Genomic DNA, 24,807 nt, shown 5'->3' with positions numbered 1-24,807 from the left:
GAACACAGTACGTTGTCCTCGAAAGTGAGTGTTCAGCGGAGACAATGGTGTCGTCAGGAGTGTTCCAGGGAAGTGTGATAAGACCGCTGTTATTCTCTATATACGTAAGTTATCTGGCGGACAGGTTAAGCAGCAGCCTGTGGCTGTTTTGCTGGTGATGCTGTGGTGTGGGGAAAGGTGTCGGTTTTGATTGACTGTAAGAGGATGCAAAATGACTGAAACAAAATTTTTTGTTGGTATGGTGGATGGCAGCCAGCTCTAAAAGTAGAAACATGTAAGGTTATGCAGATGAGTAGGAAAAAAAACTCTAATGTTCGAATACAGCATTAGTAGTGGGTTGCTTGACACAGTCGCGTGGATTAAATATCTATGCGTAACTTTGCAAAGCAGTGTAGACTGGAATGAGCGTGTAAGGATTGTAGTAGGCAAAGTGAACAGACGACTTCGGTTTATTTGGAGAATTTTGGGAAAGTGAGGTTCCTCTGTAAAGGAGATCGCAAATAGGACACTCGTGGGATCCATTTCTGAATACTGCTCGAGTGCTTTGGATCCGCGCCAGGCCGAATTGAAGGAAGACGTCGAAGCAACTACAAGGCGGGCTTGTACATTTGTTACCGGTAGGTTCGGAGAACATGCAGGTATTACGGAGATGTTTCGGGAACTGAAATGTGAACCACTGGATGGAAGGTGACGTAGTTTCGAGGGTCACTCTTGAGAAAATTTAGAGAAACGGGACTGGAAGCATACTGCAGAACAATTCTACTGCCATCGACGAATATTTCGCTGAGTACTATGAAAATAAGGTTAGAGAGGTTAGGGCTAGTACCGAAGCTCGTAGACAGTCGATTTTCCCTCCCCCTTTTCGCGAGTGAAACAGAAAAGGAAATGGCTAGTGTGGTACCGTGCTGTGTCTCGCGGAGCATGCATGTAGATGCAGATGTAGCTGTAGATGTAGACTGGTCATTCTCTACACATTCACTTAAGTTTTACTTGACTCATTTGGCAATGATAATTGACCTGAAGGAGGCATTGTAGATGGCTGCATCTTGGGCGCAAGGAAACGTTTCACAACGAGAAGTATTTCATCGCCGTTCTGTAATCACCTGGCATATTTCTTCAACCGAGAAGGGAGAAAGGAGATACTAGGTGCCATGTCAGGTAAGGGCGGTGGAAAAAAAATGGAAATGAGCGTATGGCATGGGTGGCAGGGAGGCCCTAGCCAGGGAAGTTCGGCCACCAAGTGCAAGTCTTATTTGAGTCGACGCCACATTGAGCGACTCGCGCCGGTTATGTGTGTAAAATGATGATGAGGACAACAGAAAACCCAATCCCCGAGCGGAGAAAATCTCCAGCCCGGCCGGGAACCGAACCCGGGCCCGCTTGCATGGGAGGCGAGCACGTAACCACCCAGCTAAACAGGCTAAATTATTTGATAGCCAAAGAAGCTACGTGTGTTAAATATCACTGTGATGGACTGTGCGGCTGGTCCCGGCGGAGATTCGAGTCCTCCCTCGGGCATGGGTGTGTGTGTTTGTCCTTAGGATAATTTAGGTTAAGTAATGTGTAAGCTTAGGGTTCAAAAAATGGTTCAAATGGCTCTGAGCACTATGGGACTCAACTGCTGTGGTCATCAGTCCCCTAGAACTTAGAACTACTTAAACCTAACTAACCTAAGGACATCACACACATCCATGCCCGAGGCAGGATTCGAACCTGCGACCGTAGCAGTCGGACGGTTCCGGACTGCGCGCCTAGAACCGCGAGACCACTGCGGCCGGCTGTAAGCTTAGGGACTGATGACCTTAGCAGTTAAATCCCATAAGACTTCACACACATTTGAACATTTTATCACTGTGTCTGGGGTATTGTCGTGGAGTGAAAACAGCCCATGACGCTTCATCTTGTCATCCTTTCCCAGCGTCTTCGGGACATTTCTGTAGTGTGGTCCGATGATGGTTATCCACTTTCAAGCATGATCTGTTGGCATCACACGGTGGCAATCCCAATATAACGCTCAGTATTATCTTGGATACATATTTGCTTTTACGGCGGCTTGGAAGTCACATATTTCCACTCTTTGTTTTGCTTGTTCGTTTCGCAGTCATAGCGATACAAGGAGCGCTCATCTCTTGTGGTCAGGCACCTGAAGCACTCATCTGGATTGGCATGCGACTGCTGCAACATTCCCGCCGCTTCTTCCTATTGGAAAGGATATTAGCGGTTGCAGAACTCACTGGGACAGCGACCTCATTCGCATTCGAAGAGTCGTGCAACGCAGACTGACCTACCACCGATCTTCTCTTCTTCCAGAACACGCCTGGCCAAACAGGGCTCCGCGAGCGTGACCGCCCTGGCCTCGCTTGTGGCTAGAGCTCCGAGAGCGGCGGCTGGTTGGGCTCCGAGGCGAGGGGGGAGAGAAAAATGAAGGCTCCAGCCGGACGCCGCTAAGGCTGAAGACTGATATCTCACCATCAGTGCCCGTAGATGGCCACAGAGTACTGCAGGTAGCCTTGCTTGGGATCTTACCACAGTCACTACAACAGTTATCTCCAGACGCACAGTCTACAGACAACTGAACAGACATGGTTTATTCGCCCAGAGACCTGCAAGGTGCATTCCATTGACCCCTGGTCACAAGAAAGCCCGTAAAGCCTGGTGTCAAGAACACAGTACATGGTCATTGGGACAGTGGTCCCAGATTATGTCCACAGACGAGTCTAGGTATAGTCTGAACAGTGATTCTCGCCGGGTTTTCATCTGGTGTGAAGCAGGAACCAGATACCAACCCCTTAATGTACTTGAAAGGGACATGTATGGAGGTCATGGTAAGATTAGGTGGGATTATGATTGGAGTACGTACGCCCCAGTATGTCTTTGACAAAGGAACTGTAACAGATCTGGTGTATCGGGACATCATTTTACACCAGTATGTCCGCCTTTCCAGGGGCGCAGTGGGTCCCACCTTCCTCCTGATGGAAGATAACGCACAGCCAAACCGAGCTGCCATCGTGGAGGAGTACCTTGAAACAGAAGATATCAGGCGAATGGAGCGGCCTGCCTGTACTCCAGACGTAAACTACATCGAGCGTGTCTGGGACGCTCTCAGTCGACGTATCACTGCACGTCTTCAAACCCTTACGACGCTTCAGGAACTCCAACAGGTACTGGTGCAAGAATGGGAGGCTATTCACCAGCAGCTGCTCGACCACCTGATCCAGAGTCGGTTTATCAGGCGCCAAGGAGTTTGCTCAGAAACTTGCGTTACAGTAGATTTACGTTCTTCTTTATGAGTACTATGGCGTCTACGCGTTTGTCCAAAAACGAAAAAAAAAAAAAACAAAAACTGAAGAACCACTCGTTCAGTGCCGAATAGGAATCGCTTTACTTTTCGTGTTGCTTAAGAGCCAAACAAAGGGTGTAATATACCATTGCACTACTATGAGCTAGGAAAACATATATTGGAACGTAATTACGTCAGCCACAAAGACGATACCATGTACTTGCTTTCTGATGAACAACGGTGAATGCTGGCTGAACTGAAGGCGGCCAATAGGTAATAAATCTGAGTTAAGTCTAAATAGAGAGTAGACAAAACCTTCTATTGTTGACATCTACAATTATTTGAATTCTTCAAATGTCTGATAAGGGGAGAATCATTTGGTAAAGGATGATGCAGACAATACTGATGATTTTGTTGAAGGTTTCTCGGGTCTCCAGCCGGGTGGTAGCGTTGATATCTCACAACGTTTCGGGAAGTGTCATACTACCCATCTTCTGGCGAAGTGTCGAGATTCGCGGAGGGCGGGCTATTTATATGCGCGGTCACCCCCTTCCACTAGACCCTGCAGTGGACCAGCGGCGTGCGCGCGGTGGTGGGGATGGCGGTCGCCCCGGCGGCGTAAGCCTTCTGTCAGCGTCCGTGGCGAAGGAAGTTGACGAGCGACGGATTGCCGCTATCGCAGGGTTCCATGCTGCGCTAAGTTTGTATCCCTCATGTCTGTTGACCAGATTGTTGTGAATCCTTATTTCTATGGATTCTTTGATAAATTTTTCCCAGAAGCCAGATGCTCGGCACAGTGTTTTCGTGTTTTCGAAGTAGAAGGTGTGTTCTTCATTTATGCAAAAATTCGAAAGGGCAACAGCTCCTTGACAGCTGTACTGTGGGGCAGAGACAAGATGGCAGCGGCTCCATTATGCTCTGGGGAACATTCCCGCCAGCATCCACGGGTCCAGAGGAACTCGTGCATGGCACTATGGCGGTCAAGAAGAATCGTACGCTGATTGCAGACAATGTACACCCCTTCAAGACGATCATATTCCCCGGCGGTAGTGGCATTTTCAGCAAAACAATGGGCCATATCACAAGACGGAGTGTGATGGAGTGGTTCGAGGAATGCAGTGGCGAGTCACAATTGATGTGCTGGCCCTCCAGCTCGCCAGGTCTGAATCCGATAGAGCATATCTGGGATGTAATTGAACTTGGCGTCAGAGCTCTTCGTCTTCCTTCCTGGAATTTACGTGAATTGTGTAACTCGTGTGTGCATATGTGGTGCCAACTCCCCCCAGCGACCTGCCAAGACCTTGTTGCATCCGTGCTACGAAACATCGCCGCTATTATTCGTGCCAGAGCTGGACCTAGGTAGGTGGTCATAATGTTCTGGTTGGTCAGTGTAAGGAGTCTACCACGCCATCCAACAAATCATTTCCTGCCACTAGGGGGCATTGATATCTGTCCTCCTTGAAAATATTTTATTTAAAATTTTTGTAATGATTGTTTACTGAACATTCCTAACTTTTTTCTAAACAAACAGTTTCAAGATAAGTGCTGATTACACTAGTTCGTCCGCAATAAAGGAATCAACACTGCGGCCCGACACCCCTCCCACTTTTATAACAGCTCTCTTTTTTTAGGTGTCTAATGTGCTCGTAATAGAACCGCAGGAAAGTAATGTTTTCCTTTTCCCCTCTCACTGCGTCACACACGGGTAAGACGCAGTGTCAGAAAGTTTTAGAGAAGTGAAGGAACACTTTCAGAGGATCGACTTATGCCGAGACCGACATTTGGTCAGCGGTGAAGACAAATGTAGCTTACTACATGGGAATATGCAGTAGGACCAATTAGTAATTACACTATTGGCGATCATTCATTGGAAAGTCATGACTGTAAGTAACTAACAGTATGTCTTCGGAATCATTCAAAACGAAACATCGACACGCAGTAACTTGTAGAAAGAAAGATGCCATAACTTGATTCTATGGGAATTTCGTAAGTAAAAGTGTTTGATACAGATAAATTATATTACAAAAACCTTTTTTGAATGGTTTCATCGTTATGGATTCCTTGCTATGTAGGACCGGTATAGGAGACACAGACTAGGCAAATGAGTGTTGTGCTTTTCGTCGCACGATTGAATATTTGTTGAATGGTAGTAGATGCGGCATAGACTACAAAAGATGCGTTGCCCGTCACGGAGAGGTGTATTGTTGAAATTGTGCGAAGTCATGTGAGAAGAAGAATCCATACCCCTGCTACGCTTATCTAATGAAATACGTATGATTTCAAAATAAATTTGTAGAAAATATGCCGGCCGGAGTGGCCGAGCGGTTCTGGGCGCTACGGTCTGGAACCGCGCGACCGTTACGGTCGCAGGTTCGAATCCTGCCTTGGTCATGGATGTGTGTGATGTCCTTAGGTTAGTTAGGTTTAAGTAGTTCTAAGTTCTAGGGGACTTATGACCACAGCAGTTGAGTCCCATAGTGCTCAGAGCCATTTGAACCTTTTTTTTCTTTTTTGTAGAAAATATACTGAGGATTATCAAAAGTAATTCTTCTCGCACAACAACGGCGAATGAAACAAGAGGAGGAACGGGGATCAGCGTTTAAAGTCTCGTCGACGACAGAATCTTTAGAGGCAGAGCCTATGCTCGAACACGGGAAAGATATCTGTCGTATACTTTATTTCGTAAGATCAGTTTGGATGTTAGGCCGTGTCATTACAGAACACTAAAGCAGCTATGCAGCCGAGGTTCTACCGAAAGAAGTGCCGCGTAATAACACAGAATCGAACGGCGCTGTCTGCTGCACCCATGAGTCACGGCCGCGTCCCTCCAGCCCAGCGAGCGATAACTCATTTGTGTCTATTGGTTTAGTCGTGACTCCCTGCGTCTGAGATGGCGGCCATTTTCCACGTATTGTTTAAGATCCTGAGTCGAGCCAGTATCGTGCGCGGAGGCGAGGTGACACTGGGACGCAGTTGAAAATTCCCGGACGCGATCCTTGTTGACATGGGCCCTCGAGTCACTGCGGCCGCTAGCAGTCAGCGGAAGGCACTTAACCTCGTGACACGCGGACGGCTACAGAACGGCTGCTAAAGGGCAGGAGGCAGCAGCCGTGCGATCACGCTAAACTTCGAGTTTCAACAAGCGGGGCAGTCATAGGTAGGTGGTCTGTGGTGGAACACTTGAGTCAGGATTTCGTAGCATCGTATACAATTTCCCATTAATGGAACTCTAATTGTGGTCGCCTTTCTCTCGTATTGGTTGCAGTGTGTTTCGTTTTCCTTTCCATTTGTGTTTACCTTTCCTTATGTCAACGTCTATAATTTTGCTGTCTATGTTCTCGCTACGATGTCGATCGAGTCAACCTGTGCTAAATGAGGGTTCGTGCTGAGTACTACTATTAAAACTGCATCTACGTTTAAACTTACTAACTGAAACAGTATTATGGTTCAGTGATTGAGTCACGGCTCTCGTATTCGGGAGGAGCTGGATTCAAATTCTTGCCTCGTTCTGCAATCTTAGGACCCCATTGGTTCCCTTATATCGAATCCCAAAATTTTTCCTCTCTTTCTAATGATTTTGTTCTCGACGGTGTCAAATAACCCCCAGTATTCCTTATTGCGTGCGTGCGTGCGCACTCTCTCTCTCTCTCTCTCTCTCTCTCTCTCTCTCTCTCTCTCTCTCTCTCTCACACACACACACACATTTATTTTATTTTTTAATGAAAGATGTCTGACGGCTTGACCTGTGCCCTAGCCCGTGGTCTGGGTTAAGTTCTAAGGTCATTATTTAGTGGTGAGTTGGCGAAGCCAGCGAATGATTCCTGCAATGTTTTTTATTCAGTCTACATTGCTCGGTTGAACCTGTTCATAACGTACATCGGGTAGAATTGTGGCGTAATAGTGAGGAGTAGCGTCATAGACGCGCAACCAGAGATAGAACAAAAGTTTCATAATGTTTATTTTGCTGCTACATTATTTATTTGGAATATATGTTGTTGCCACATTGGCATACAGCGTAGCCAGAGGTCTAGTGGCCTGTGACAGTCTGTTGTAAGTTGCCGAAGTCAACGATGGAATGTCCCGAAAATTACTAGGATATTTTTATATTTTCTACCGGTACTGGATTTCGATATGGTGTTTATTTGCACCCTGTTGAATCTTTGGTCCACAACAGTAAGTGGGTATTAATGCCAGTTTAAATATTTCCCTTCACATCTAGAGAAGGGATCACCGAAGAAAACTATTTTCTTACTGTGGCCTTACGTTTTCCAATAGTGTTGGAGAAGTCAGTAAAAAAAAAAGAGCATCACCTCCCACACTAGCCCGACTTCCCCAGACTTTCGTAGTTAAAATAGGCAAGACTGTGACAGCATAGTCGCCAAACTACTTGATCTCATCATTGATCAAACCTGAGGTTGTGTATCGTATTCTTCGAAATGTAAAACAAATCATAAATGATTAAATTTTTTTAAAACTTGTTCATGTATATTAGCACCTTTAATATACTGGAGAGGATTGCGTGTAATTTGGCTGGGTCTGATGCGGGAACAAGGTTTCCAACCATGGAAGTACTATTTATTCGTAGCATCGAACTAATGGAAAAACATTATTTGAAGTTCTCGATTATTCCTAATGACAAATTCCTGAAGTTCATTTCCTGTGAAAATATTTACAGGAGACGTAGCTGATTCAACAAATTTCCTCAGGATGTCCACGTTTCACCTTTATAACATTTTTTTGTACAGCACTCATGCGGAAGTGAAGAGTTGTACTAGAGAACTGTACCATTCTGCGTTAACAGATTTAAGTAAACAACTGTTAAACGAAATTTATTTCGACCACAGAAACCTCCAATAAAATGCAGAACAAGAGTTCGTGAACCTACTTGTCGGTAATGTCGTTTCGTGTTAACTTCACGTGAGTATACAAATAGCCTACAGGTACTTAAAGCATCATAACATATTACCTTTACTCCATAGCCTGTCATTATCGAAATTGTTTCGACTTTCACGGAGCTTCTTGAACCGTGTTTTATTTAAAGTATAGTAAATTCACAGAAAGCTATTGTAAATATCATTATTAGTCGTTTGGCGATGAATCTTTGCCAGACTTAATTGTGATACTTGTATCTTAGGGAAATAGTTTTACTTGATCCATGTAAAATAGGAGACGAAACAAACCTAAATGTAAACATTTTGTCGTGTTCTGTGTGGTATCCTTGTTGGTGAGTGTGTCCACATTTCACCAATAGCGAAGTTGTACACGGAAATATTTCTGAAGCACAGCTTGATGTATTTTACAAATCAGAACTATTTAGTACCATAATTCTCTCGAGTATCAAAAAATTATGTGTCCATGTTAAGTCATTATTCCGTTTCCATCAAAGTATCCAACACGATGTTTCAGCCACAGTGTTACAGGGTTTAGAACCTTAGTCTTCTGCGAAAGCCTTTCCAACGAAATACTGCTTCAGCTCGGGAAACACGCGTAGGGAAAAGAAAATGCTTGAGGGAGAACGTGTCTCATAGTGACTGTGATAAGCTCCCAACGAGAAGAACTGAAACAGTTACACGAGTTATGGGGACGGGCGTTAAGTTCTAGGTAATAAAATCCCAGCCACAGCGTTCCTGAGCGTTTGTTTTAAATATCGTGACAACCTTTTCCTGGTATTTCACAGTAGATAACAGAAATTAATGTGCCATCGAAGGAAAAAATCTACGAGAAATGATGCAAAGATAAAGATTTCTTTAGCTCTTTGGCGTGAATTGAAACTTTTGCATCCAAGTGGGGAGACAACCCGCAATCGGAGACAAACGGGGTTCAAATCCGTGCCCGCCCATCCTGAATTACGTTTCCCGTAGTTTCCGTAAATCGATTAAAGTGAATACTGTAATGTTTCCTCGTAAAAGGACACTACCTATTCCATCCCATTGTAGGCCTTTCACGCTTAAGCTTCGATTCTAATGAGTAACAAATCATTGGAACTATAAACCTTAATATTTTTTCTTCCCTGAATGTTTTAGCGTTTTTCGTTTCTAAGCGTCAGCGTATGTGGCACAAAGCCATTGTCACATATTCTTAAGTGTGTGATGTCCGCCCCCGGTCAGCCGGCACGGTAGCTAAGCGTGTTCGGTCAGAGGGTTACCTGCCCTCTGTAATAAAAAAACTGAGTGACTGGATCAGAAACGAACTTCAATGGGCGTCAGGTGACGTCCGCCACGAACAATTGAAACGAACAATAACGAACAAAATGAGATTACAAAAAAAAAAGTGGTCAGTGCGACAGACTGTCAACCAAAGGGCCCGGGTTCGATTCCCGGCTCGGTCGAAGATTTTCTCCGCTCAGGGACTGAGTGTTGTGTTGTCTCAATCATCATCATTTCATCCCCATCGACGCGCAAATCGCCGAAGTGGCGTCAAATCGAAAAACTTGCACCAGGCGAATGGTGTACCCGACGGGAGGCCCTCGTCACACGACATTTTTTTTAAATTGTAGAACTGCCACAAATATTGCACTCTAAGTATAGAAGCGAATTTTTTTTACCGAGTAGCTATTTGAAGAAAGAAATGATCGTCAAAAATCAGAGGAGAGGCAGCAATGAAAACATTATTGTTAAGATTCCAGAATGAGATTTTCACTCTGCAGCGGAGTGTGCGCTGATATGAAACTTCCTAGCAGACTAAAACTGTGTGCCCCACCGAGACTCGAGTCTCAAGGGCACACAGTTTTAATCTGCCACGAAGTTTCATTATTGTTAAGAGTTACAAGTGACGTCGATCAGACATTTAGTCATATGAATAAAGTACCTGACTTTCCTTACTTTACTACACATACATATGAATAACGAGTCACGATGTAAAACACTTGTGGTGTTTTAAGCGGATAAATTTGAACTGGGGACGGCGTCATTCCGTATATTACGTTAAAAATTAAAAGTCATGTTACTTGCGAAACATTGAACAGTGTCGCTTACGAAGGCCGATCACAGAACTACGTTAGTATTCATCATGGAATTAAGCATTATTTGTCACAGCTGTTAGCAGTGCCTTTGGGTATACAGGGTTTTTCACAGTTTCTATGGCAGGCTTCGAAGGGTTGTAGAGGGGATTAACCCTCGAGTGTGTGATGAGGTTCTGTAGTGTGATGGCTCATGTAAAGAAATTCCATAAAAATATTTCTATCATTTACACCATGAAGGTCGCTTTGGACGAGATTTGCATTTTAAAATTCCATAATGCACTATCTTCTCAGATCAACGACTCCCACACTGCAGTTGGGTATAGAGGGTGTTCCGCAGTTCCCGTTACAGGCCTCTAGAGGCTGTTGAAAGGCCTTAGTAGATACACTTATTGGATATATATGTTACGCCTTTTATACAAAACACTGTTCTTTTCGTGTTACCCAAACATGCTTCAGTGTCCCTGTGCCATCATCACTGATTTTTTTTATTTTTTATTGAAAATGTGAGCATATTTTAGATTGCAACTGGTCTAACGAAATGAGGCATAAAGACATTTTCTTTTTCGTTTTTGTTCTTACTTGGCTTTTACATTATATGGTTTTGCAGGACCATGTTTACTGTGTCCTGCGCTGATAGCAAATCAGGCGAGGTAAATACGAATTTTATCAGCGAGTTAACACATCCCTTGATTTTTTAAAACGTGTTTTTGGTGTTACTACTCACAAACACGGCACAGAGGAGCTCAAATATATTTGCATAACAAGCAAAAAGTGTTTTGCAAATAATGCGGTACCTCTATCAAATAATTTTAACTGCTGACACGAAAAAAAATTACATGGCCTGCAAACTCCAAAGATGAACGTTGATACAGTTATGATAAAGAAGCCATGTCGACAAATGTACTGTTTGGTTCTAAAATAAGCTTGAAGACAGGACCACTTTCAAATCTCTATTCGCGGTACCCCTACAATGGGGTCAATAATCTCTTACCTGTGTACTCACCTTTGTCCATGGCAATGACAATGTTTCGCGTAGCTGCTCGCCGTCGGATTCTCTTACGCGTGACGAAGGGCGTGCTCTTCAAAGTCAGTGTGACGCGCCTGTGGAGCACCGCAATCAACCCTCCGGGTTGCGAACGTACTAATTTCTCGGAGTCGTGGTTAGCCGGATGAAAATGGTACGTGATGTCATAACAGTGGCTCACGACGGGACCCACTTCTAGGCGCTTCAGTCCGGAACCAAGGGGCAGCTACGGTCGCAGGTTCGAATCCTGTCTCGGGCATAATGTGTGCAAAAAAAAAAACTATGGTACTTAACTTCTGAGGACATCACACACATCCATGCCCGAGGCAGGATTCGAACCTGCGACCGTAGCGTTCACGCGGTTCCAGACTGTAGCGCCTAGAACCGCTCGGCCACTCCGGCCGGATGTGTGGTGTCCTTAGGTTAGGTTTAAGCAGTTCTAAATCTAGGGGACTGATGACCTCGTATGTTAAGTCCCATAGTGCTTAGAGCTATTTGAACCATTTTTAAAGTTTCCTTATCAGAGCTTCGTGTATTAACCCTCGAGCAGGCGCGCCGTTTTATAACACGCGCGGATGCGTGGCGAACTTAGTACACCCGTGAAGAATAGCTGCCTTTGTGTTACCAGAGTAAACATAACCGAGCAAAATCACAGTTCAATCTTAGTTTACTTAAATAATGATAAAATAAACTTACTCCATACAAGTTAAATCGTTGTTTCATTTAACCATAACATAAACGTTCATTGTTTCACTCTGTTGCCGCATATGTGACCCAATCGAAGCATTAAATAGCGCAGCTGCATCAGATACCAGCCAGTGTCTAATTCGATTGCTTATTATGTCGTAGAAAACTGCCTCATTGTGGGATTGCGCTGCTAGCTTGGGATCTGGGCCATTTCCCTGCACGAATCTTAAATTTTGTTCCTCACGTAGCTCGCTGTTAATTTTGTATTACTGCTGCTCACTTTCACGTATGACGGCACAACCTATCACTGAGTTAGCTGAAGCAATAATGAAGGAATAGCTACGGACCCGCATTTGTAAAACAATAATGGAACGGTACCGGACAATGTCACGTGCAGTTGGCGTACTTTGTATACAGGCGTACCAGCTCGAAGGTTAATCCCTTCTACAACCCTTCGAACCCTGCCATAGAAACTGTGAAAAACCCTGTATACCCAAAAGCACTGCTAACAGCTGTGACAAAAATGCTTAATTCCATGATGAATACTAACGTTGTTCTGTGATCGGCCTTCGTAAGCGACACTGTTCAATGTTTCGCAAATAACATGACTTTTAATTTTAACGTAATATACGGAATGACGCCGTCCCCAGTTCAAATTTATCCGCTTAAAACACCACAAGTGTTTAACATTGTGACTCGTTATTCATATGTATGTGTGGTCATGTAAGGAAAGTCAGGTACTTTATTCATATGACTAAATGTCTGATCGACGTCACTTGTAACTCTTAGCAATAATGAAACTTCCTGGCAGATTAAAACTGCGTGCCCGACAGAGACTCGAACTCGGGATCTTTGCCGAGTTCGAGTCTCGGTCGGGCACACAGTTTTAGTCTGCTAGGAAGTTTCATATCAGCGCACAGTCCGCTGCAGAGTGAAAATCTCATTCTGAAATCTTAACAATAATGTTTTCATTGCTGCCTCTCCTCTGCTTTTTAACGAACATTTCTTTCTTCAAATAGCTACTCGGTAAAAAAAATTCGCTTCTATACTTAGAGTGCAATATTTGTGGCAGTTCTACAATTAAAAAAAAATTTCGTATGACTAGGGCCTCCCGTCGGGGAGACCGTTCGCCGGGTGCAAGTCTTTAGATTTGACGCCACTTCGGCGACTTACGCGTCGATGGGGATGAAATGATGATTAGGACAACACAACACCCAGTCCCGGAGCGGAGAAAGTCTCCCGACCCAGCCTTAGGATTGACATTCTGTCGCGCTGACCACTTTTTAATTTTTTTTAATAATCTCATTTTGTTCGCTTCATCTGCTCGGGGCGGACGTCGTAAGACACCCGTATAAGTTCGTTGTTGATCGATTAACTCAGTTTTTTTATTACTGAGAGCAGCTGACCCTCTGACCGAACACGCTGAGCTACTGTGCCGGCATACTCAGCTACCGGGAGCGGACAGTTCTACAATGAAATACTGCTATGTGGAGTGAGTGTAATATACAAGAAAAATGTTTAATCTGTTATCTACCAGTGACAACGAAAGGATGATTTCTTCCCGTATCATTCGTGGACGGAATGTAGAAGATTGATGACATACTCTCGTCTTAGCGAGCTGTTACTGCTTCACTTTCATTTTCATTGTTAAGGGACAAAAAAATTTCACAGACTGCACCCTGAAAGACTTAATTAGTCTAAAAATGTAAGTGTGGTTTTGGTTGTTGCTTTTGTTTTTCTCTTCTAGAGGAGCTTGTAATGTCTGCCTTTCTGTTATTCGTATGTGAACAGGGCTCCGTCGTCTTCGAGCACATCGTTATAGGGGAACAAATATCGTACAAAGAGATGAACCTGAGCGACCAAAATGGTCGCATAATCCTTGGCAGTAGTACGAACTTTCCCAGTACCCATGTCACCAGTAAATTACCACGCTATGGCTGCCTAATCATCACCGAACCCCGCCATGTTTACTCTTGGGATATAAACGCGGCCAGCAGTCTGAAACAGTGTGAAGCAAGACTCAAGAGCAAATGACTTTCTTCCACTGCTACACTGATCAGCTTCCCAGGCCTCGGAACCACGTTTTTCTGTTACGAGCACCTACGTCACTGATGAGTGGTGTTAGAATCTCAGCTCATCCCGAAATTCTCTATTGAAGAAGCTTCCTTCGTGTTGTTTTGGCACTGACAGGATTCACGAGTGCGACATTCAGTTCTGCGATGACTTTTGCTGTTGTCCTCTCATTTTTCGTCACAATCCTCTTCAAAAACAGTCTGTCACAAACCCTCAACACACTTTCGTGCATGCTGTGATTTAGCGGATTTCCGCTTTCCTGAAAGTGGTGTAAATCTTCGACACGGTACCTCACGAAATACCAAACACTTCGGCTACCTTGGTTATGGAAGCACTCACCATACGATCACCAACAGTTTGTCCACGTTCGAATTCAAATAGGTCCGGCATAGTGCACTCAGAACTACACAGAACGCTATTCTCACCACGACTGACACTTGCAGGGAATTGAGGACGTTGTACATGTGCCGTCCTTGGTCAAATGCAGCAGCGCAACCAACAAGCTTGGCTAAAATCTGCGTTCATGATCAAGCACACACTTCTCGCGGCGTTTCCACGATTTTGTCAAAACCTTTTGTATTTCCACACGCCGATACTCTTTGTTCATTTGGAATTAATCATGCAAACTGCCACTCATCAATCGTCAGCCCTGTTACTGATTCACATTTCATGACGAATACAATATTCTGAAAATAACCGCTTGGCTGTTCTTGTAGATAATTTATTTAACGATCTGTTTCGATGCATAGGAGGAAGTACAAAAATTTTCCGGGAAAATCAGTAATACAGAATTACAAGTGGCTGCGAAATGAAATAGTAAGTGCCGGGAAGCTAAGACGAAATGGCTGCATGAAAAATGTGAAGAAATCAAAAAAGAAATGATTGTTGGAAGAACAGACTCAGTACATAGCAAAGTCAAAACAACCTTCGCTGACATTAAAAGCAAGGGTAGTAACATTAAGAGCGTAACGGTAATTCCACTGCTATATGCGGAGGAGAGAGCAGATATGTGGAAAGAATACATAGAAGGCCTCTATGCGGGGGGAAGATTTGAATGACGTGCCAGAAGAGGAAACAGGAGTCGATTTAGAGTAGATACGGGATCCAGTATTAGAATCAGAATTTAAAAGAGTTTTGGAGGACTTACGATCAAATAAGGTTGAAGGGACATATAACATTCCCTCAGAATTTCTAAAATCATTGGGGGAAGTGACAACAAAACGACTATTCACATTGGTGTGTGTAGAATGTATGAGTGTTGAGACATATCATGAGAATTTCGGAAAAATACCATCCACACAATTCCGAAGAGTGCAAGAGCTGAAAAGTGCAAGAATTATCGCACAATCGTCTTAACCTCATCCATCCAAGTTGCCGACAAGAACAGTACACAGAAGAATGGAAAAGAAATTTGAGGATGTGCTAGATGTCTATCAGTTTGGCTCCAGGAAAGGTAAACGGACGCAAGACGCAATTCTGACGTTGCGGTTCATAATGGAAGCAAGTCTAATAAAAAATGAAGACCTGGAGAAAGCCTTCGACAATGTAAAGTAGTGCAAGATGTCCGAAATTCGGAGGAATATGAAGGTAAGCTATAGGGAGAAGCGCGTAATATGCAATGTGTACAATAGCCAAGAGGGAATAATAAGAGTGGACGACCAAGAACGAAGTGCTCGGATTAAAAAGGGTGTTAAGACAGGGCTGTAGTCTTTTCCCCTTACTGTTCAATCTATACATCGAAGAAGCAATGATGGAAGTGAAAGAAAGATTCAGAAGTGGTATTAAAACTCAAGGTGAAAGGACATCAATGACAAGATTCGCTGATGACATTGCTATCCTGAGTGAAAGTGAAGAATTACATCATACGCTGTACGAAATTAACAATCTGAGGAGTACAGAATATCGATTGAGACAAAATCGAAGAAAAACGAAAGTAATGAGAAGCAGCAGAAATGAGAACAACTAGAAACTTAACATCAGGATTGATGGTCACGAAGTAGATGAAGTTAAGGAACTCAGCTACCTGGGCAGTGAAATAACCAATGACGGACGGAGCAAGGAGGACATCAAAAGCAGGCTAGTTATTGGAAAAAGGGAATTCGTGGCCAAGAGAAGTCTTTTAGTATCAAACATAGGCCTTAATTCGAGGAAGAAATTTCTGAGGACATAAGTTTGGAGCACAGAATTGTAGTGTAATGAAACGTGGGCTGTAGGGAAACTGGAACAGAAGAGAATCTAAGCATTTGAGATGTGATGCTACAGACTAACATTAAAAATTCGGTGGACTTACAATGTAAGGAATGAAGAGGTCCTGCGCAAAAGCGGAGAGGAACGAAATAAGTGGAAGAAAACGCTGATAAGGAGAAGGGACAGAGTGATATGATATCTTTAAATACACGAGAGAATGACTTCCTTGGTACTAAAGGTAAATGCAAAGGGCAAAAACAGTAGAGGAAGACAGAGATTGGAATGCATCCAGTAAATAATTGAGGACGTAGCTTGCAAGCGCTACCCTGGGATGAAGAGTTTGGCACAGGTGAGGAATTCGTGGCCTGCCGCATCAAACCTGTCAGGAGACTAATGACACAAAAAAAGCCACATAATCAGGTTACATCTGTTAAATTATCGTATTTCTACAGTTCTTATTACTCAATTGGTTCTTGTCGATACTTTCCACATTTTAATAATTTTTAGACGCACTGGATGAATTGTGCCACTATATATAATGGCTAAGGGGAAACGACAGGGGGACCCTCGAAAAAATACTTGGAACTTTATATTACGGAATTCGAATGTATGTTGATATTATGCGCGAATTCAAAAAAGTAACGATTCTGTGAGTGTTTGAAGCCGAGCGTGCACGGAACGCCTCGGAGTTAAACTGCTCCGAGCTCACGCTCCTTTCGTTGCGTCGGTGAGATGTTTAGGTTTTGAGTAAACCTAATTTACTGTAGCGTTGTTTGGGCGATTTTACTTAAAATGTCAATGAAAGTTTAAATAGTCTCATTTGGAGATACGCTCGAAAAATAACATCCAGCCGAAGCGAAATTGTCAACATTGCTTCAAATTTGGTAATATGTCTATTTAGTGGAAGCCATACTGCATTAACGCACGTAGCACATGCCCTTCAAATCAAAATCGGCGATGAAACGCTTCGAGGACGAAAATGAGGGCTTATCAAGTCAAAGTAGCAGAATGCGGTCATCGACTAGCGGCGGCGATAGTTGTTATAGACCAGGTATCGAAAAATATCCCATAAGTGTCCAGCATTGTCTCTTTTTTTAAAATAAATACTTGTCAACATATAAACGCGTTTTTCTCGGAACCATGTTTTTCGACATGGTTGTCGTGGCCCACGCTACAAGTTTCATTAGATATTAATGGCCAACCGGAGTGGCCATGCGGTTCTAGGAGCTACAGTTTGGAACCGAGCGACCGCTATGGTCGCACGTTCGAATCCTGCCTCGGGCATGGATGTGTGTGATATTCCTAGATTAGTTAAGTTTAATTAGTTCTAAGTTCTAGGCGACTGATGACCTCAGAAGTTAAGTCGCATAGTGGTTCAAATGGCTCTGAGCACTATGGGACTCAACTGCAGTGTGCTGTGGTCATCAATCCCCTAGAACTTAGAACTACTTAAACTTAACTAACCTAAGGACATCACACACATCCATGCCCGCGGCAGGATTCGAGCCTGTGAGAGTAGCAGTCGCAGGGTTCCGGGCTGCGCGCCTAGAACCGCGAGACCACCGCGGCCGGCAGTCGCATAGTGCTCAGAGCCATTAGAAACATTTTGAGATATTAATGAGATTTGGTCTCCCTTGAAGGAAATTGAATTCTCTTCAGTTCATCGCAATCAATTTGTTGATATTGATATTTAGTATTTCTCGACCAAAAAGACGTCATTGTTTCAAATGTATATAATTTCGCCAAAAAAATTTTCTTTCGGACCCTACGGTGAACTAAAATGCATATGCAAGGATCAGGGTTATATGTTAATTTCAGGTTTCAGGTAACCACAACAGGAGTTACAGCGACAACCGTCGATATGCCTCCTTTCAGTTGCTGTCTCCGGAAAATTCCAGTGACAGTGAAGATATTAATATTTTTCAATAAAAAATACCAATGAAAACTTCAATGTATGCTTTATTAATTGCAGCACACATTCCACTAGAGAGAAAAAAAATCCTGAATTTGAGCAATATTTTCGTCTGTCACCCTGTCGTTCCCTCTTAATCGGTTATACGCAGCCTATCGTCGTTCGTACTGGATTCATGGTAGATTTTTGAGTTCTGAGCTGGATGTTCTAGCCTCAGCCCCATCATTAGCCTTTCATCGTATTAGGTTGAAAGGATATTTGTTGACGGATTTTACAGCCTTTTTTCTTAAAAAAAGGCGCTCTTCGGGAATCGTGGACACACGTTTTCAGCTTACATGACGATCCGCTGGATGAATCATTTATTCACAGACAAGGACTGTTCTGACATGTCCATGTTGTAACCTTGTCATGCCTAACCATGTAACAATCCCGCGTCCGGCCATCCTGATTTAGGTTTTCCGTGATTTCTCTAAATAGCTCCAGGCAAATGCCGGGATGGTTCCTTTGAAAGGATACAGCCGACCTCCTTCCCCCTCCTTCCCCCTCCTTCCCTAATACAATGAGACCGATGACCTCGCTGTTTGATCTCTTCCCCCAAATAACCCAACCCAACCCCACCCCCCTAACCATGTAACTAATTTGCTCCATTTCTTACTACTGATTATGACCATAATTCGACCACAATTCTAGCGAACTCGTTTTTTCTAATTTAACATATGTCTTGATCATATGGCTTATAGGCTATGAAATCGACCATTAAATAAATTATTTACAGGAGCAGCCAAGCGATCACAATTCATATCGTCTCCTTATGGCTGTGGCTGTACCTCACACTAAATAGTGTGGAACACATGCTGTATTTGTACATGGACGACGCGAGCAGGATATGGAAAGATTTGAACATGTCGGAGGCGTTTAGAAACTTAATGGCATTGAAAGAAAATGTATGTTTTTATTGCAATATAGATTTTTCACTGAGGCCCTCCAGGAAGGATGTAATTATAGTATACGAGGTGTTCAACTGGGTCATTGTTCAGTCTTATTTCATGTCAGCGATGCCACTGGTTGTTGGGACCAGGAATACTAGTAAAAGAAATGGGTGAGTCGGCTGCTGTGTGGCAAAAATTTAAGACATTAAAAAGGGCGAACGTTGAACAGGGGAATGGGCAGATGCAAGTTGCAAAAGAGGAAGGCAAACGAAAAGGTGTATTAAGAGGGAGACAGGAACAGGTAACTCAAGTCATCTGATCTGTAGGAGAGGTGTGGAGAACAAGAGACACAGCCGTCAGAGAGTCGTCTTTCCGTGAAGCATGTGTCAGACACAAGAGTGGATTTTACGTCTCTCGCACTGTAGGCAGACGTGAGAGGGAGTCATGTGATATTTCCCACGAATTTTGATTGGTTATTCAAAGAAATCTGGGCTATCTTCGTACTGGCTCTGTGATGCCCTTGGACTTCGGTCATAGATTGAGCAATCTTGTTGAAGCACATACAGCTGTCTAGGACTGGGTGGTCACTATTAAATCTTACTACAATAAGGCAATAGATACTATCACTTTATTGAGTTCCACGTTGCAATTGACCACAAAGGTTCTACACATTTCTCTATGTTAATACAACTAGTCGGTCTTTGAATGCTAATACGAGGCGTGTTTTTAAGTAAGCACCGTGTTGAAATTTAAAACAAGACGTGCTAAGATATCTGAATAATTTTATTTTTACATGAAAGCCTGTATCTCAATGTACTTTTCTACATAATTTCCGTCAATATTGAGGCACTTGTCATAACGTTGTATCAGTTTTTGAATATGCTCCTCATGTAAGTCTGCCGCCTGACTTTTGTTAACCACTCCATCACCACTTTTTTGACTTCGTCATCTTCTTGAAGACGCTGACCGCCCAGGTGTTTCTTCAAGATGAAACGTGGGTGGCCTACGTCACACCAGAATCAGAGTAGCAGTCCATGGAATGGCGGCATTCAGATTCATCCACAAAAGTGAAGTTCAAGCAAACAATTACTGTCCGGAAAATCATGTGCACAATTTTATGGGGCAGAAAATGAGTATTGCTAGTGGAATTTCTGCCTCGTAATGGGACAATCAAAGCAGCAGCTTACTGTAAGGCATTGCACAATCTGCGCCGATCAATTCAGAACAAAAAGACGTGGCAAGTTGAGCAAGGGCATCGTTTTTGCTGCAAGACAATGCCCGTCCGCATGTGGCAAATCAGACCAAAGATCTCATTACATCTTTTCGATGGGAAACTCTAGATCATTCTCCGTACAGCCCCCATCTTCGCGCCCAGTGACTACCATCTCTTCCTGCACTTGAAGAAAGACCTAGGCGGTCACCGTCTTCATGACTAAGTCAAAACAGTGTTGATACAGCGGTTAACAAGTCAGGCGGCGGACTTCTATGAGGAGCGTATTCAAAAACTGGTACAACGGTATGACAGGTGCCTCAATATTGACGGTAATTATGTAGAAAAGTAGATTAAGGTAAAGGCTTTCATGTAAAAATAAAATTATTTAGATTTTTTAGCACGTGTTGTTTTTAGTTTCAAAACGGTACTTACTTAAAGAACACGCCTTGTATTTTGCCTGGATAGAACTTGATATAGCTTGGTAGATGACTGCTTCAGCTACAAAAGAGTCACATATTGCAGCTTAGTAGTATCCTACAGAGTTTTACTCTGCCAGGAAGTTTCAGAGTTAATCCTTTCACACTTAGCTGGGACACACTTGAAATTACCGATCTGTCTACAAACGAATATCCTTCAGAAATTAAGTACTGTCTGCTGCCTGTTAAGTTTTTAAATATGCACAAAAATTTGGTTATGTCTGCCGTACGTTTATAGTCGTCAGTGTTCTTCTGAAGTTTTACGAATTGTTGAGACAAGGAACCCACCAGGTTACCTTACCTCTTCCCATGCGAATAGCACGAGATGAGTGTCACACTACCAGCGTTTCCGCAATCCCTGTTGATTGCAACGTTTTAATCTTCGATGTTTTCTGGTAGTTACTTCCTATATATACATGGTAGGCGAGAAGTCCCTGCACCTTGTAACCTCTATTTAGTATCAAGTGTTGTTATGAAGGTTGGTAGCTGTGATACTTCTCAATTACTGAAATTCATATTTACGTGTTTTCGTAGTCGCTGCCAAGTTTTAATTTGAGGGCATGGCAGATGTGAGCCGTAATAGATATATTATTGAGGAGTGCTTAGCGACAAGTGTGTGGTTGCTCAATGAGACTGATTATGGGAGCATTCCGCGAAAGATTTAATAAGTCTCCATCGCGATAGGCAACATTTCTGGATTGGGAAAGACATGCTTTTGCTTTTGGCAACGCAGGCCGCGGAGTGGCAGGAGAAAGATCCAAGAAGTAGCACGTGAAGTGTCTGCTTCGATTGAACAATCTCGTATGAAATCGACACGCAAAATTGCTTCTGAAATCGGTACACGGAGGACAACAATGCCAGATCAAATGGGGTAAAAAAGCCGTAAGGTCAGATCTTTTCGCCTGGAGTTCCTACAGGAGTTGTCGGGTACAGACCGGTTTCAGCACGTTTTAGTACGGCGTGCTTTGTTAACTCAGTTTCAAAATGCAGTGAACCATACCAAGATTTTGTTTTCAGATGAATGTACCATTTTTATCGCAGCTCACAAGCTAGAAATATTGTTATTTGGGTCATAGAAAATTTTCGTTACACATCAGATTTAGAAAGGAACCCGCCTCACGAAATGGCATGGGCAACCATGGCATCTCATCTGCGTGGACCATACATTTTTAAAGCGATTGTGAATTGTGTAAATTTACAGATTTCACAAACATGTTTAACACCTCAGCTTGAGGAAAAGAACCGCACACAACGAATATGGTTGCAGCAAGACGGAGCCCCTCACTCGATACAAGTGGATACGGCGTCTTCTCGTCCAGCCTGTATTGTACAACGCTGGCACAAATAGACTTGGGTTATCTCTGAGAACACTAATTATTGTGATCCTGATCGTCTTTAAATGTTGCCATAACTGCTTTTCCTAGATGGCCTGCGATTATATTATGTTATGGTAGTTACTAAAGGCTTCACACATTGCTCTTCTGAGTGCGAAGCTTTTCTAATTTACCTATAAAAAGTATTATGCTTTTATTTATAATGTCGTAGAACCTCGATCTATTTCTTAAGACGCTTCGTAAAATTGTCTGTGTTCAGAAAAGAATATCTACTATCTTCATTCTACTAGCTAGGCCTAAATGTTTGTCTGGGCTTTATCAACCACCCAGTTGAATTTGAGCCACAGCATTTCTACGTCTTAATTATCCATATTGGTTCTGGTTCAAACTCTTGAGGGGGAAGGGGTAGGTTTCGACACTATTCATTTTAGGCAATTTCAAAAAATTAAAAATATCATCGTTCGCCACTTGCAACTGGAAATTCAAAATATGTAGCACGATTGCTTATGGATAATAGGGAAAAATTGGCACTGGGAAAAATGGTATTAGAGAAAGTAAATCATCCCGTTAGCGGTCCTAGTTCCCTCCTCCCCCTTTCCCCAAATTCTTGGGGCTTTATGATTCGGTCACCCTGGATTCAAGATTTGGTGGCGGAATATTTCGAAAGTTTTGATGTTTCCAGTAATTTTCACTTTGTCTACTTTAATATCGTGACTATTGAACAGGCCCGTAAGAATAGAAACACTCACATCCAACGACATAGCGTTCCAGAAGTCGGGTTGATCCAGCAGGTGTCATTTTTTTCTTACAGATTCCACACCTGGGCGAGCATCTGTCCAAAACATACCTCTCGAAACAGGGTTTAGTATTTTTGCAGATTTGTTAGCCACCCTCGTCTATTTAAAGTATTATTGTCATTTACCATAAAATTTAGAACCTGCAAGTCTCGATGCTTCACTGGTCTTGGCTTAGTTTCCTTGTTGAGTAATGTTGCTGTTTTCGCTACTTTGTTGGATATACAAGCCTTCCATGTCTTTCAACAAACAATGGGCTTCAGTCCCAGTAACATAATTTCCAATTGTTGTCCGTCCTTAATCCTCGGATTTCACACAGACACGTATCAGTAATATAGTGAAAGCAAAGAATTAGTACAATCAGTTAGCTGCCACCCCTCCTCCCCCTTAGAAGATACCGTGTACGTCTCGGGCATGGATGTGAGTGATGCCCTTAGGTTAGTTAGGTTTAAGTAGTTCTAAGTTCTAGGGGACTGATGACCTCAGATGTTAAGTCCCATAGTGCTCAGAGCCATTTGAACCAATACCGTGTAACAATGCCTCCACCCAGACTTTTCTCTTGGATTGAGAGCCAGTGATTTACCGATCCAGTCGCTGTGCCGAAGTGTTAGGTAAACCAGGTGCATACATATACGTGCAGCCGCGTACACCCCCGTGGTGTGTGCCTCGCCCTTGCCTTCGGCTTGACTTGGCACATGGCCCGAAGGACTCAGTCCCTCCGGAGGCCTTCCGACGCCGCTTTTATTCCCTCCTGGCCACGTATCAGGGCTGTGGCGTTGTCTACACCGACGGTTCGATGGTTGCTGGTCTAGTCGGTTATGCACTAACTCTAGGGGACCATTCTGAACAACGTTCGTTGCCGGCTGGCGGCAGTGTTTACACTGCTGAGCTGGTCGCCAACTTTCCTGCCCTAGAGTATATCCGCTCCTGCTCAGGTGAGTCCTTCGTTATCTGTAGCGATTCCCTGAGCGGTTTACGAGCTCTCGACCAGTGTTTCCCTCGTTCTCGTCTGGTGATGGCTATCCTGGAGTCCCTGCATACTCTCGCCCGTAGCGGCAGGTCTGTGGTCTTTGTTTGGACCCCAGGCCATGTTGGTATAGCCGGCAATGAAACTGTTGACCGCCTGGCGAAAGAGGCCACCAGTGCGCCATCTCTGGAGATTGGCCTCCTGGCGGCTGATTTGCGGGCAGTCTTACGCCGCAAAGTTCTCTCGTTTTGGGATGCTGAATGGCGCGGTCTGACCACCCCTAACAAACTCCGTGCCGTCAAGCACACGACGACTGTGTGGCGGTCATCCATGCGAGCCAAACGCAGGGACTCAGTCGTCCTTTGTCGGCTCCGCATTGGCCACCCCCGACTCACGCACAGTTATTTACTGTGTAGTGAGGATCCCCCTCTTTGTCGTTGTGGGGCGTCCTTGACGGTGGTCCATATTCTGTCGGAGTGCGCCCTTTTAACCGTGCTCAGGCAGACTTTTGCAGTGCCTGACACGCTCTCTGCTCTTTTATCAGATGACTCTGCCATGGTGGACTTGGTTTTGTGTTTTATTCGGGCAGGGGTTTTTATCCTTTAATCTGAGTTTTTTAGCGTTGATTCTGGCTTTTAGCCTCTGATTTTAAACTGAGTTTTTAAAGTGTCCTTGGTGGTTGGCTTTTCCTCTTTTTCTCTACGGTCGGCCAACCACCGTCACACTGTGTGTTTTAATTTGTTTTGTCTGGTCTCTGTCAGAGTATTCATGTCCTGTTTTCGTCTGCTGTCTTTCCTGTTGTTCGTTTTTTATTCTCTTCGGGTGGTTTTAGTTTTTATGGAACAAGGGACCGATGACCATAGTAGTCTGGTCCCTTTAATCCCACAAACCAACCAACCAACCTACGTACAGCCTCGTGAGGACGAATGTTGTCACGTCAGAACACGGGAATGGGCACGGCATAAAATGC

General features: G+C 43.7%; 1 protein-coding gene across 2 annotated transcripts in view; it reads left to right on the top strand.

Annotated features, from left to right (window-relative positions):
* The first annotated feature begins 6,189 nt into the window (after positions 1-6,189).
* LOC126267287 (juvenile hormone acid O-methyltransferase-like) overlaps positions 6,190-24,807 on the top strand; it is a 48,558-nt gene continuing 29,940 nt past the window's right edge. For both annotated transcript variants that reach the window (XM_049972361.1, XM_049972360.1), the window contains exon 1: positions 6,190-6,437. The gene's annotated coding sequence lies outside the window, so the exon portion shown is untranslated. The remainder of the gene's footprint in view (positions 6,438-24,807) is intronic.

This window comes from Schistocerca gregaria, chromosome 4 (genome assembly GCF_023897955.1).
Source record: "Schistocerca gregaria isolate iqSchGreg1 chromosome 4, iqSchGreg1.2, whole genome shotgun sequence".
Taxonomy (NCBI): domain Eukaryota; kingdom Metazoa; phylum Arthropoda; class Insecta; order Orthoptera; family Acrididae; genus Schistocerca; species Schistocerca gregaria.
Note: the sequence above shows the minus strand (reverse complement) of the source record. Positions and strands in the feature narration are given on the sequence as shown.